This window comes from Elephantulus edwardii, unplaced genomic scaffold, assembly GCF_000299155.1.
Source record: "Elephantulus edwardii isolate Elephantulus edwardi_28Jun2011 unplaced genomic scaffold, EleEdw1.0 scaffold00166, whole genome shotgun sequence".
In the NCBI taxonomy this organism is placed as follows: domain Eukaryota; kingdom Metazoa; phylum Chordata; class Mammalia; order Macroscelidea; family Macroscelididae; genus Elephantulus; species Elephantulus edwardii.
The window spans coordinates 4,860,026-4,875,227 of record NW_006399916.1 but is presented as its reverse complement, the minus strand read 5'-3'; positions in this window follow the sequence as shown (position 1 = coordinate 4,875,227).

Genomic DNA, 15,202 nt, shown 5'->3' with positions numbered 1-15,202 from the left:
GTCATATTTTGGCTCCTGTGGATTTGGTTTAATTTTCCTCAGCTTCAGCTTGAACTTGCATATGAGTAATTGGTGGTCTGTTCCACAATCAGCAGTCCATGGTACTCTCAATATTCTTCTCCAGCACCACAGCTCAAAGGCATCAATTCTCCTTCTATTCTCCTTAGTCACTGTCCAACTCTCTGATGCATAGCAAGTGAGTGCAAAGACCATGGCTTGTATCACACACACCTTAGTCTCCAGAGAGACACCATTGCTCATCAGTACTTTAGATTTTTCTCAGCTTGCCTGGATTAATGATCTAGAACCTTTCCAGTATCAGCTGTGACTTTGGGAAAGTTGCTCAGTCTCTTTGTGACTCTGGCTTCTCATCTCCAAAAGCATCTAAGTAGTGGTTTCAGATTATGAATCGAGGTGGACCAGCAAGAGCTGAAATGTCAACCAATATTTTCAGCACAGTGATTCTACATATTCCTTTCATCTTCACTTGATGTTTCCTGCATCATTCAATATTTTCCCCATACTGTTGTAGTATTGCAACTCTAGGCTAGAATTTCTTGTTTTCTTCAATCTTCACCTTGACAAACTGTGAGTATATTCTTCCTTTTGATTTCTGGAGTTACTCAAGGCCTTTGTACATTTCATTATCATATTTTTTTTCTTTGAAATGTTTCATTTGATTCTCCTCTCCTCCATTTTCATAATTTTCTCTATACTCAAGAACACGTTTTAATTTCTCTTGATACCCATGCTGTGTTTCTTTTTCTTTCCTGTCTTTTGTTTTCTTCCTGTATAAGGTCTTTGATACCATTCCACAACTCAGCTAGTCTTGTATCATTCACATTCAATGTATCAAACTTATTCCTGAGGTGGTCTCTAAATTCAGAAGGGACATACTCAAGGTTATACGCTGGCCCTCACAATGTAAATTTAGCAGGACACCATCAGTGCTTTCTAAACACAGAAATAGAATAGAATAGTGTAACATGAAGAAATCGATTAATTTGTCTTTGGTTCTTTTAAGAATACCACCATGGTCCCAGAGGCATGCAGTTCAAGTCCATCAGTGGCTCCATGAAAGAAGGTCTCCTCCCATGTGATTAACTCCCTCTGAAAACCAGCCAGAGGTTTAGCTATCGGTCAGTTCCAACTTGATGATACTCAAACAACAACCACTACTCAGTGCCTTTGAGTCAGAACCAACTCACAGCTGACCCTCCAGTGTGTTTTCAGAGATGATGAATCACATAGGAGGAGAACCTTTGGTATTCTACAGCAATTGAGGTGCCCATGTCTGCTAGAACAGTCAGACAGAACATACTCATTGTAGCTAATGTGTGAGAGCTGCACCCCACACTGGGTGAGCATCCTCAGGATGGGAGGGGGCATGATTTCATAAGTCAATCATATGCAGTGATTCAAGAAATCACAACTATGGGATGGAGCTAATAAAAAATCCTTTGACTGTGTGGAAGTTAGTGCATCTCTTCATTTGTATCTTTTTTATTTATGATAAATGAATACACTCTTGGCTCCAGCAGTCAGGAAATCAGAAGACAAGTTGTACTGGGAAAATCTGCTGCCAGGGACCTCTTTACAGTACTGAAGAGCAATGATGTCAATCTAGAGACTAAGCTGTGCCTGATCCATATCATGGTCTTCGCAATTATTTGCTATAGGTTAGAGAGCTGGACAATGACTAAGGATGGCGGAAGAAGAATCAATACCTTTGAGCTGTGGTCTGAACTGTGCCCTAAGACTCTGGAGGCTTCTAAAGATGACTCTGTAGATAGTTGGAGAAGAGTGTTGAACATACCGTGAACTCTAAGAGAATAAGTAAGTCTGTGCTGGAGAGAGTGAAACTAAACTGCTCCTTGGAGGTAAGGATTTTGAAAATCTGTCTCACATGCTTTGGGCATGCTGCCAGGAGAGACCAGTCTTTGGAGAGGGACGTCATGATTGGAAGGGTGGGGGGACAGTACAGGAGAGGAAGACCCCAGATGAGATGGATTGACACAGTAATTTGGGTGATGGGGGTTGGTGTGTTAGAGACAGTGATGTTGGCTCAGAATAGAGCAGGATTACTATTCATAAGGTCACCTGAGTCACAGCTGACTCAACGACAGATAGCAACAACAAGTACTGATAATCTTGATGAATTCTCAAAGAACTGCATATAACAATGGACTGGAGCAGGACAGAACCCATGAACACAGGGCGGGCTAGAACAGATCTGTTTAAAGCTGTTCACAGGGTCACTAGGAGGGCCAAGGAGGGGGACAGATCTCATAGGCTTCCACTTTGGGCTGCTGTTACTATTGATAGGGATCCTTCCTCCTCAAGTTAGAGGATTCAGACTCTGCACATGTAGGCACCATTTTTACAGTCTGTTTAGCCAAATGCTTGTTCAACAGCCCCAGTAGATTCCCTGGGGGCATAGGAAATTCCTTCAGAGTGGTCCATATGGTTAATACACTTGGCTATTAATATCAGGGCGGCAGTTCAAATATACTAAACAAGCCTCAGAAGAAAGACTGACTTCTGAAGAGTCAGGTATTAACTGCCCTACAGGGTTGCCATGGATACGGACAGGACTGGCGACAGGCAGTGGGGTGCTAATTGAGGGGTCAGTTTTTAGAAGCAACTAGCTACACCTCAGTGGTAAGAAGATGTGCTGAAATCCTAAAGGCACACAGTTCAAACACACCAACTTTTTCATAGGAGAAGGATGATCTCCTGTGTGATTAACTGCCTCTGAAAACCCTCTGGAGGGTCAGGTATGGGTTGGTTCTGACTTGACAGTAGACAACAACAACAGGTCAGGATAAAGATAAGTACTCTCTATAAAGGGGAGACACTCAATAAGATGGACTGACATGATGACTGTAACAGTGGGCTTGAACTTATCAGAAATGGTGACGATCGTTCAGGATAGGGTGAGGTTCAGACCTGTGCTCGTAGGGGCATTATGAGTCATAGTCGACTTTATGGCATCTTAAAAAATCACCACCATCTCTAACAATTTATGTTCACAGAAACCTGAAAGATGGTCACCTTGAGTTGGAATCAACCAGGGGGCCTGCGGTGGGGAGGTGTGTTCTTTTGGGGCCAGGGAAAGTGCAGGATTGGCCAAGTCCCCATACTAGCAAGCTCAGAGGCTGGGTGTGAACCCTATGCAGTCCAGCTTCCAGGACCAAGTCCATTCCCCTATTGACATCCTGCTTATGATCGTAGAAATGATAAATGCAGGGATGTTAACTGCTGTAGAGCCCAAGAGTAAAGAGGGGGGAAAGTCAGAATTAAAGCCCACTTCTCTTCTGCAACTAAAAGACTCAGGCAGAGAAGAATGTTCTGGAACAGGGCTATCCAGTGGACCTCTGAGAGGGAAACCCGCACCTCCTCACAGCCGCTAAGCAGCCCCATCCATATGTGGGATGGCCACCCCCAGCAGCCTGTGACATGGACTGGCCTGCTAGTTCTGAAGTTGGTTCAGGCTCTACTGTGGGGTTCACGTAGTAAAGGGGTTCAGCACCCAAGTGCTTGGCTCAGGAAATTAGTCAGATTGGTGGAGGGAAGCCAAGGTGAGGCCCAGAACTCAAAGCGGGCCTTGCTAGGGGCTGTTTATAGAAACTAAAGTGGAGTCGCATTATTAGATCAGGTGATGCTGTGACTAAGAGCCATGGGTTCCTGCACCATGTGACAGGGCTGCAGGGCTCGTCGTGGGGGTGGGAGCTGGCGCGGACCCCACAGCCGGGCAGACTGTGCTCATGTGGGGTTAGCATTTCCGGGGAAGGGAGGGGCAGCGAGGCAGGCCAGCGCGCAGTCTCACAACCACAGTACCTCTTTTCTTTAAAAAGTACGTATTGACCATCCTCATCTACTGAACTAGAAAACTAGGCTTTGCTGATACTCTTGGGCTTTAGAGCAATAGAGTCAACTTATCAAAACATTTAAATAAGAAGAAAGAAGCAATAACAAGGAGTTTAAGGAAACTGTGACTTTTATATCAGATCCTAAAAGATTCTGGGGGCTTCTAAAGAGGGGTCTGTAGATAGCATTCCTCTGAAGAGCCCCCCTTCTCTCACAGGGACTAAAGTATACCCGACCCACCCCAGGGTATTTTAAGTTGCTTCCTATGTATCTGAAAGTTGGACAATGAAAAAGGATTGATACCTTTGAATTGTGGTGTTGGAGAAGGGGGCTGAATATCCCATGAACTGTCAAAAGAACAGACCAGTCTGTACTGAAGGACGTGCAACTGGAATGTTCCTTGGAGGCACGGGTGGGGAAATTGTGTCTCGTATACATTGGGCATGCTGTCAGGAGGGGCCAGTTCTCAGGGAGAGACAGCACACTGGGAAAAGCGGAGGGAAAGAGAAGACCCTCAACAAGGTGGACTGACCCAGGGGTTTGACAATGGACTTGAGCATGACAGAGATGGTGAGGTTGGTGCAGGGCAGGGTTCAGACCTGTTGATTGTTCATAGACTCATCCAGAGTTGTAGTCAACGCAATGACCCCAAACAACCACATCTCCTCTCACAGACAGGAAGAGGCACTGTCCAGGATCTACCTACAGTGCCCGTGTTGTGGAATCAGTGCTAACACAGGGCAGTGTCATGGGCAAAATTTGAGTGGTGCGATGAATGAGTGAAATTCTAACTGTTCTCACCACTGGACCAATTGGTAGCATCAGGATGGATGACGAAGAGATTAAGATTGTTCACAGCTTCAGTTTGCTTGGCTCCATGGTCAACACTCTTGGCACCAGCAGTCAGGAAATCAAAAAACGTACTGCGATGGGAAAGTCTGCTGTTAGGGACCTCTCTAAAGTACTCAAGAGCAACGGTGTTTCTCTGGAGACTAAGGTGCGCCTGATACAGGCCATGGTCTTTGCAATCACTTGTTATGCATCAGAGAGTTGGACAATGACTAGGGAGGATAGAAGGAGAATTGATGCATTTGAGCTGTGATGCTGGAGAAGAGTATTGAATGTACCATGGACTGCCAAGAAAACAGATTCATCCTGGAGAGGGTTAAGCCAGGCTACTCCTTGGAGGCAAGAATTCTGGGGTTTTGTCTGACATACTTTGGACATGTTGTAAGGAGGGAGAGGTCCTTGGAGAGGGACATCATGCTTGGGAGGATGGAGGGACAGTGCAGGAGGGGAAGACCCTCTATGAGGTGGATTGATTCAGTGACTAGGGTAATGGGGATGGGTGTGTCAGAGGAAATACGATTGGCACAGAACAGAGCAGGGTTTAGGGCTGTTGTACATAGGGTCGCTATGAGTCGCAAATGACTCGACGGCACATAACAACAACAACAACATTGTCACAGTTAAGCAAAAAAGTTTATAAAAAAATTGATGCAGGAAACGTCAAAAGAAGATGAAAGGTATCTACAGTCACCGTATTATGAAGCATTGGTCGGCCTGAAGCACTTCGGGAAGCAGCGTAAGAGCACCATGTCTCTGCTCCCTGGGCTTCTGCTGGCTGCGGTCCCAACAGAAGCAGATGGGCAGGCCTGGCTTTCATGGGGCCTCTGAGTGGGCTCCAGCTGCAGACCTCTCCATAGTAGTCGAACCTTACAGGGACTTTAAGAAGGCTCCCTACTGAATGTTGATTCTGACCCTGAGCTTCCAGAGTGAGCTAATGAACCAAGGAGAAGCCACCCGGGTCCACTGGAGTCAGCTGTCATCTGGGTTAGCCTCTTGTCCTTTTCAGGTATTCTGAAGTTGACTCCCACTCATTTTGGGTTTTGTTTGTTTGGTGGGGTGTTTTGGTTTTTTTTTTTAAACTTTTTATTTTTTTCCCCATTCATTCATTGTTGCGTTTTTTCCCCCTACCCACCCCTTCCCCCACCCAGTTCTCTCTTCTCTTTGAAAAGGAAAAGAAAAATTCTTTCATTGGTATACAGGTCCCCCCCCCCCACCTCCCCAGTACACTCCACTATGCAGCTTTCATTCTGGACTCTTGTCATGACCATAATACCCTACCATATATTGCTTTTAAACTGTTCTCTCCCTCATCTGTTTCAATGCAGTATACGTGATTTATCCAATCTTTCTCAGTCTTCCCCGGGTCCTGATGTCAGTTCCGTTCTACAACAGGACTCCCACTAGTTTTAACCCTATAAACAGCAGCTGGAAACCTTGCTGTTTGTTGAAACACCTTAACCTGCGTTCCATCAATTCCTGGGGCCCAGGTTTATTGCCCACCTTCAGTGCATCCCGGACTTCTGTAGTACCACTGGTTTTGGATCAAATGCTGCTTCCCAAAGTACTTCAGCGCCGACCAATTCTTCATGCTACAGTGTCTCTGTATATTCCTTCCATCTTTTTTTGATGTTTCCTGCATCAATTTTTTTGTAAACTTTTTAATTTTATTTGTGATTTTAGTGAAAGTTTGCAGAAAAGTTGGATTTTCATTCATTCATTGCATCACTCAAATTTTGCCCGAAGAATCCTTCAGTATTGTAACCTGAGGCTTGAATTTTTTAAAAAATTTTTTATTATTAATTTTAGTAGACATTTACAGAGGTTTTGGATTTCCATTCATTCATTGCCGCACTTTTCTCCCTGCCCACCCCTCCCCACCAGCTCGCTTCCCCCTCCAAAGAGAAAAAGAAAAAAAAATATTCCTTCATTAGTATACAATTCCCACATCCCTTCCCCTCCACCCCCCACCCCGAGTACACTTCTCTATGCAAGGCTTGAATTTTTTTTTCTTCAGTTCTTTCAGCTTGAGAACTTCTAACTCCAGATCTTTGCACATTTCCTTGTACTACTCTGCTTTGTCTTTTAGGGCTTCCTTTTGAAATCTTCTCATCAGTCTGTTACTACCATTTATTCCTTTTGCTTTGGCTTTTCTACACTGAAAAGCAAGTTTCAGATCTCTTCTTTCCTTCTGGTCTTTTTCTTTTTTTTAAATAATTTTAATGAACATTTACAGAGAATTTGGATTGCTGCACTTCTCTACCCGCCCAGCCCTCTCCCCCTGCCCCCGAGTTCGCTCCTCTCTTTCAAAAGTAAAAGAAAGATTCCCTCCCTGGTACACAATCCCCCCACACCCCTCCCACTGCCCCAAGTACATTCCATTATGCAACCTTAATTGTAGACTCTTGTGATAACCATAATACCCTATCATACATCGCTTTTAAATTATTCAGTCCCTCATCTGTTTCAGTGCAGTATACACAATTTATCCAGTTTTTCTCAGTCTTACCCCCACCCTGATATCAGTCCCATTTTACAGCAGTGGCACCATGCTATATTTGTCCTTTTGTGACTGAGATATTTCACTCAGCATAATGTCCTCCAGGCTCACCCATTTTGAATAATATTGAATGAGTTCCTTGTTTTTCAATGCAGCGTAGTATTCCATTGTGTGAATATACCACAGCTTCTCTATCCATTAGTTTGTTGATGGGCACCTGGGTTGTTTCCAACTCCTTGCTATTGTGAACAGAGCTGCAATAAACATGGTCTTTTTCATGTACGAAGTCCTTGAAGTCCTCTTACAGCTTGCCCGATCCCCAGTCCCTAGTGTTTAGCGCACCCCTCATCTGCCAGTGTGCTGTACTGTGGTCACTAGCTCATGGCTATGGTGCTGGAAGCTATGCCACAGTGTTGCAAACACTAGGAAGAAGGGCGCCACCCACTTCCAAAATAACTCAACTCTTTGCCTTGAGTCAGGCAAACTCACAGGGGACCTTTCAACAGTTTTTCAAAAGCTTGAGTTGCACAGGTGGGGTTCCCATTCTTCTCCCATGAAGCAGCTGGTGGATTCCAACCACTTGCCTTTGGGTTGTCAGTGCAGCTCCTAGCCCAGCAGCCCACCGGGTCATCCCTCTGAACTAACAGGCTCTTGAAAACCCCATGGACAGCCAGTTCTGCTTCTTGGTCAGCCTTTGGATGGCAGCTGCCTTGCACCTGTCCACCACGGGTGACCCTGCTGGAATCTGCAACACTGGTGGAGAAGCTTCCAGCCTCATAGCCCCGGGAGCCACCAGTGGACCATAACTGGTCTGCCCAGGCAGGGGGGTGGGGTGGGGGGAGCTGAACTGCATGGCTATGAAAACTTCCACGTGATCTCAAGGGAGCACTGCATTCTGTGCAGCCTAGAATCTCCTGAAGCGCCTTCACTTTGTTGGTGTTGGGAATCACAGTGGTCTCCTTTCAGATAACTTCTAATCTGAGATTCGGTGCAACTGCTCATCTAGACCCTGAACCAAAGAATTGCCAGAGGGGACATGGATTTAAAAATGATGTGGGGAACAGCCATGGGCGAAGGTGCTGCTGATGGTGGGGACTGGAGTCCACTCAGAAATACCAGCCTTGAAGCTGAGTAGATCCAGAGGAGGACAGCAGGGATGTGTCAGGGTCAGTGAGTCACAGAGCCCACTGGGCCTGACGCAGGACGTAATGATGGTTCCAGAATTCCGGTCCCACCCTGAGCGGACTTTGCCAGGCTGTTGGCGCTGTCAGAGTTCTCTACCCAGGCCTGTCTCAAGGCTCCCTTTAGACTGAAGAGAGACATAATGTTATCACCTAAAAACTGGAGCCTGACATAATACATTGTTACAAAGCCAAATAAAAATGGTGGGTGGCTTAATTATGTTTTCCTTCTCCTGCATGAGCTTGAAATAAGGATAATTTATAATTAATTAATTTGGAATAAGGACAAGGAACCATTTTCCCAAATCTATAAGAATTCTAAATGTAGAAAGATACTATGTCGGTTGAAACTCATCATATTTGAGTGAGACGGCTAGAGTGGAAAATACATTTGATTTGATTTAATTTAATTAATTTAGGAAGCACTAGTGGTGAGAAGTAGTACTTGCCAATCCAAAAACATGCAATTGAAATCAGCAGCTGCTCCATGGGAGAAAGAAGGGCAGTCTCCTCCTGTGTGATTTACAGACTCTGGACACCTGCTGGAGGGTTAGGTATAGGTTGGTTCCAGCTCAATGGCACTTAACAAGAAACATGAGTGTGGAAAGGCCACTGACCATTGCATAACCATGATTCACAGCGTGGTTAAAAGGCAAGCTTCACACAGACACACCTACTTTGGAAGATAAAAATAAGCGTCTCCCTCTTTGGATGAAAGGGGAAAGCCAGAGCTGGAGGGGCCCCTGCTCAGCTGCCCATCTTCACTCTTTTATCTGGTTGATCAAGGGGGACGCTTGGGGTGGACACCCATGAACCACCCACCCTCCACCAGGCGGAGGACCTAGAAAGTTGTCAGATGTGGTTCAGGAGCTATTTAGTGTTGACAGCTCTGGAGGGAAGGCAAGCTAGGGCTGGGGGGGCGGACTCTGAACTCTCAAGTCTTAAAGTCAGGTGCAGGGATAAAGTGTGGAAAGGTATTTCCACTGGGGCTCAGTGGACTTCCTGGCTCGACACCAGCAGGGCATACTAAGAGGGAAACCTGGCCCCTTTCCAACTAGACCAAGGGAGCTCTGCTGCCCCAATGGGTAAGAAATTTGTATTATAAAGACGCACAGTTCAAATCCACCAGATGAAAATCCTATGGGATTTTCAGCCTCCAAAAACTCACTGGAGGGTCAGCTATGAATCAGTTCTTACTCAATGACACACAGCAACAATAACTTTCTAATTAGCCCAGGGCCTCAGACACTGGACAGGGCAGGTCTGCTCCGTCAGAAAGGCCCCGTGAGTCAGAATGGCATCCATGGCAGTAGGTTCAGCTGCTTTCTAAGTTCCTGGACCTCAGCAAGGCTCAGAGTAGCATGGTGAGGGCAGAGCCCTGGACTCCACTCTGGTCTGCACAGGCTGCGTCTCTGGGGAGAGAAGCTGTCTTTACATGTGTGGGATCAGACAAGTATGGGGAATACTCCGTTCACTGTGAACCAAACAAGAATGCCTGCTTAATGGTGACTCAAGTGCCCAGTTTTTTATTTTAGTGCTGACATGACCTCTTATCTTGAAAATTTTAATAAACATTTGAAGAATAACTTATTCTCTTATTCTGCACTGTTGTTGTGTGACATCGAGTCACAACCAATTTTAGCTGACTGACCCTCTGGGGCCTTTTCAGAGGCAGTAAGTCTCATGACAGGACATAAACCCATCTTTCTCCCACTGAGCAGCTGGTGAATTTGAACTGTGTACCTTTGTGTTGGCAGCTCAATGCCTTACAGTCACAGTCAATGTGGAGCTCATGGAGAAAGATAAAGCGGTGGGGGGTGGGGTGGGGGGGAGGGAGTTCACAGTGGAGAGGGATAGGGGGTGGGAGGAAAGGAGTGGAGAGGAGACAGAGACAGAAACACTGAGGAAGTGAGAGAGAGAGAAATAGAGAAGAGTGAAGGAAAACGTGACTTTGAACCTGACTGTTGGCACCTTACTGCTTTTAAAATTGGTGTGTGCATTATCTAATCTGATCTCAGTATCAGAATAACAAGAATCTCTGTAGCAGATGTTTTTCTGCAAGGCTGAGTTACTTGCTCATAACCCTGAAACCAGCTGAACTGAGAGGCAGGCCTGGGCTTGTCCACCCTCAGCTGCAGCAGTGTCCCCTCCCGCACCATGGTCACCTCAAGGGGCCTCATGCTATACACACTCAGGGCCCTCACTGTTTCTCTTTGGAATGTCACCTGGTCTCCACAGGACGGGCATTATTTCCACTCAGGATTGAGATTAACACCCATTTTCTTAGCACAAGGATCTGCTTAGTGCCAACAACTCACATGTTCGACCCCTGTGCTGAGTCAGATATTCAAATCAACTCAGAGGTGCTGTGGAAGAAAGGCCTGGTAATGCACTACGGAGAAATCAGCCACTGAAAACCCAGTAGAACACAGTTCTGTTCTGACCATGGAGTCTCCTGGACTCAGAATTGGCTCAGCAACAGTGGGCAGAAGGGACTTTGGTGTGGACATCACACTAGATCCTCTCTGAAGACCTCAGATTGGGTCTATGTCTGGCAGGGACTGTTTGTTGTTAGGACAGTGCCCAAACTTGGTTTTATCTGGGGAGTTGTTGACAAATTCAGATCCCAGGGTCCGTCTGACAAAGTTTCTGAGACACAGGGCAATTAGATCTACAGAACACACATTTAACATGAATGAGCAAACTAGCAAGCCAGCACTTTCGACATGACTGATGGCTTGGCAGGTTTGCGAGCTGCTTGGTCAAAGCTGTCCAACTGCTGTCTAGAACAGAAGCAATCAATGTTTGAGTTCAAATCTGAGACAATGTGTCTTAGAGAGGCAATGTCTTAACTCTGTGAGTTCTGTCAAGCTGAAGGTGACATCAAGTGCAAATGTCATGGTGTGGTGACACAGAAGGCCAAATCTTCATAATGAAATAAACACTCTTGGTATGAGTAAGGGGATGACTGTGTGCACACTCCGTCAGAAGGGTTTTCCTGCCGAGGCCTGAGAGCTGTCGTCACAAGTAGGAAAGCTAGAGATGCTCTAGTAGATGAGGGAGGAATCAGAGGTGTTTGGGACGACAGAACATGCATAGCTTCCAGCCACAGCATTGGCTGAAAGAGCACCGTCGTGCAGGGAAGACTCCGGGGATGGAGGACACTGGTGGGTGGGAGCCAATGAGAGATGTTAGGAAAGCTTTGGTCACCGTGAGATGACATGCCAGGCACGGCGTTGGTGAGAGATGAGTCATGGGGGTCAGAGAAGGGCAGCAGATCAGGGAGGCAGAGCAAGCTCCCTCATCTGGAAGTCAGTGTGGATCCCAGCGCTGGGGCTGGTGGGCAGGCTGGTGTTAGGGATGGCAGGGGGCAGGGTGTCCTCCTGACAAATGGGCTGGGAAGGTTGTGGTAAGGATGCATGAAGAACATTTGAAAGAACCCAATGTCTCTTACAATAGTAAACAACAGAACTGCAAAGAAAGGAAGCAAAATCTCTGTAATCTAGTATTTAAAGAAAAAGTATCAACATGAACACATGATATACTTCTTTCTTAAAAATGCACTTCACAAAAAAGAGTACTGAATATCGCATGGATTGTTAAAAGAATAAACAAGTCTGTTATTTAAAAAAACTGATCGAAGGGGGAAAGCAGGGAGAAGGAGGGGAAAAAAGTCGTTTCAGGAAAGATTTACACATAGATAGAAACAATTGTGGATGGTTTACAGTCCTGGATGGGAGGGAGAGGGGGCAGAGACTAGGAATGGAAAGATAGGGCAAAGGGAAAAGGGGGGACAGCCTGATTTCCTCAGGACCCTGTAAACAATGGCATCATAGGATTGGAATTATTGTTTTAAGATGTAATGCATATGAGCCCTTGATTGAAAACCAACTTTAAAAATGTGTTTCCTATTGTTAGCTCTGGGAAATGAGTATTTGAAGCACCAGCCAATTAAACAATGTGTGGTATTAATAATAGATGAAGTATCATAATATATGAAAGAACTCCTTGGTGATATAGTGCTTAAAGGCTCAGATGCTAATGAAAAGGTTTGTGGTTCAAACACCAGCTGCTCCATAGGAGAAAGTCATGGCAGCCTGCACTCGTCTGAATGAACCTTGGGAGCCCTGTGGGGCATTCGACTCCATCTAGTAGGGTGTCTGTGAGACAAGACTGTCAACAGTAGTGAGTGCACACCACAACCTAGAATGTATATGATGTATTACAGAGTCCGCAGCACACACAGTAAAGGGAATAATTAAAAGTGACTGGAAGACTAATCCTGATATTTTAATGGGACTCAGGGTGGGCGTCCAATACTGCTGACCGTATGTTTCCTTGTGTGTTGGTTTGTATTTGCTGACTCACTGACTGGCTAGCCAGCTATTACGTTTGCCGGGTGATGTGTATTAGGAGTTACGGTGTGGGGAGAGGGGGAGGCAGGTTATTGATTCAACATGAAAAAGTTTTAACAAAAGTCCAAAATAGCTCTCTTTAAATAGAATCTGCTGACTGTGCCAAAGTGGACTGCACTGGGGTTTGCCTAAAATAGGAAGTCCCAGCATCAGGGCAGAATTGACAATTTCCCTTAAATTGTCACAAATGGGGGAAACCAGATTGTGACCTTGGGAAACTTTGGCGTTTAGGGGTCAAACCAGGGTAGTCAGGTTCAGTTTCAAACTCAAAGGGTGAGGACATGTCAGGTCAACTCAGTGCTGAGGCAGGTGGGAAAGGCCAGTTCTGGAAGCTGAACAAGAGACAAGGGCCAGATCAGGGAAAAGAGTCTGGAACACAGGTGGACATCTGATGAGGATGCCTGGGTTATAAGAGGAACTTAAACATGCTGGCAGGAGCGCCACATAACCCAGGAGCCCCGGCGCTGACAACGACGCAGGGTCATTAATACAAAATGACTAAGACGTTTAAGATCAGGGGAGTAACACAAGCGTGGGTCAGCAGACTGTATGCCCATAGCGCTGCCCTGTGCTGCCAGATCAAGGACAAAGCAGGCCGAGAGCCCAGGTGGGCTGTACCGGGGAGAGGCTATGGGGCACCAGAGCGGCTTGGCCTGACCTGGCCTAAGAGGTCACAGGGTGCCTCTTACAGCCCATTTCCAAGCAAAAATGTTTTCATCATCCCAGCTTACTCTTCAGGTATCTCATAGATGCTGGAACAAGGTCAAGGAAAAGCAGCCAAAAAGATGGCAAAGGTGGTACTAGGCTCGTGCCTGACAACCCAACTCCAAGGACTTCCCCTTCGTCAAACTCTGCAGCTGGCCAAGCCTCAGTCCGCCAGTGTGCTGCGACTGACACGGGCCTGCGAGTCCAGCTGCAAGAGCACAGACAGTACCCCTCAGGTGAGGGGCAGTGGAGCGCACTCGTTCCTTTTCTAAGGTTTCCTTCCAGCAAGCTGAGATGCTCCACCTGCTTGGAAGGCTTCTTTCCTTTCTGTGACACATGGCAGCACTGACAGGTGAGGACAAGGGGAGTGACAGCCTGGTCACTAGAGTCACTGTGACCCAATGACACTCCTGCCTGAAAACAGATCACAGTACAGGAAATACTTTACCCCATTAAACACAACAATCTAAACAAACAGAATTTTATCCCTTCTCCTAGAGCCAAAAATTGTTCTAGCGAGCAGGTAATGCATCGGTCTTTTAGCTACCTGTGTACACAAACAGGCAATGATGGTTCGGTGGTAGAATTCTTGCCTTGTGTGTTGGAGGCCCAAGTACACCTGATGCAAGCCATGGTCTTTTCAATCACTTCCCATGTATCTGCAAGTTAGACAGTGAATAAAGATAACAGAAAAAGTGATGCCTGTGATTTGAGTTGTTGGAGAAGAGTACTGAATATCCAATGGACTGTCAAAGAACAAGCAAATCTGTCTTGGAAGCAGTACTATCAAGGTGCTCCTTAGAGGCAAGAATGGTGAAACTTCACCTCACATATTTTGGGCATGTTGTCAAGAAGGACTAGTCCTTGGAAAAAGACATCATGCTGGGAAAGGTCAGAGAAAGAGAGGAAGACCCTCAAGGAGAGGACTTGACAAAGACTCTAACAATGGGCTTAAGCAAGATGAGGATGGTAGGCTAGGACAAGGTTCCGATCTGTTACTCATGGGAGGGGCTTTGGGTTGTAGTTAACAGTAACGTTGGAGACCCAAATCTCAGTATTGTTCTGCTCACTGAAGGCACACCAGCAGTCAGTGGAAGACTGTGGTATTATGATGGCGAACACATCTCAGTGGAGCTTCTAAGACAGAGAAAAAAATCCTGGCAGAAAATGTCTAAAATCAGTCAAAGAACACTTGATGGGTCTCAACAGGTAAAAAAACCTTGCATGATCAGGCAGTGTTTCTTTCAGTTGTGCAGGTTCAGAAGCCAATCCATCAATGTTGTTGTTGTACACCATCAGGTCAGAACAGACTCATGACTGACACTCTGGTGGCTTTTCAGAGGCTATAAGTCACACAGGAGGACATTGCCTAGCTTTGTCCTGATGAGCATCTGGTGAATTTGAACTGTATGCTTTTAGGTTGGCAGTGCAACTTTTTATTATTAGGCAACTATAAGTAGCTCAAAAGAGCTTTGAAAGGTTGGTTTCATTGGCCCTAGTTACCAAATTGTGTGTGTGTGTGTGTGTGTGTGTGTGTGTGTGTGTGCCCTTGCCAAAGTCTCTAACATTTTTCTATGATCTTTGCCTGTTGTTGTTGTTGTTGTTGTTATATGCCGTCGAGTCGCTTGCGACTCATAGCGACCCTATGTACAACAGCCCTAAACTCCGCTTTGTCCTGTGCCAAT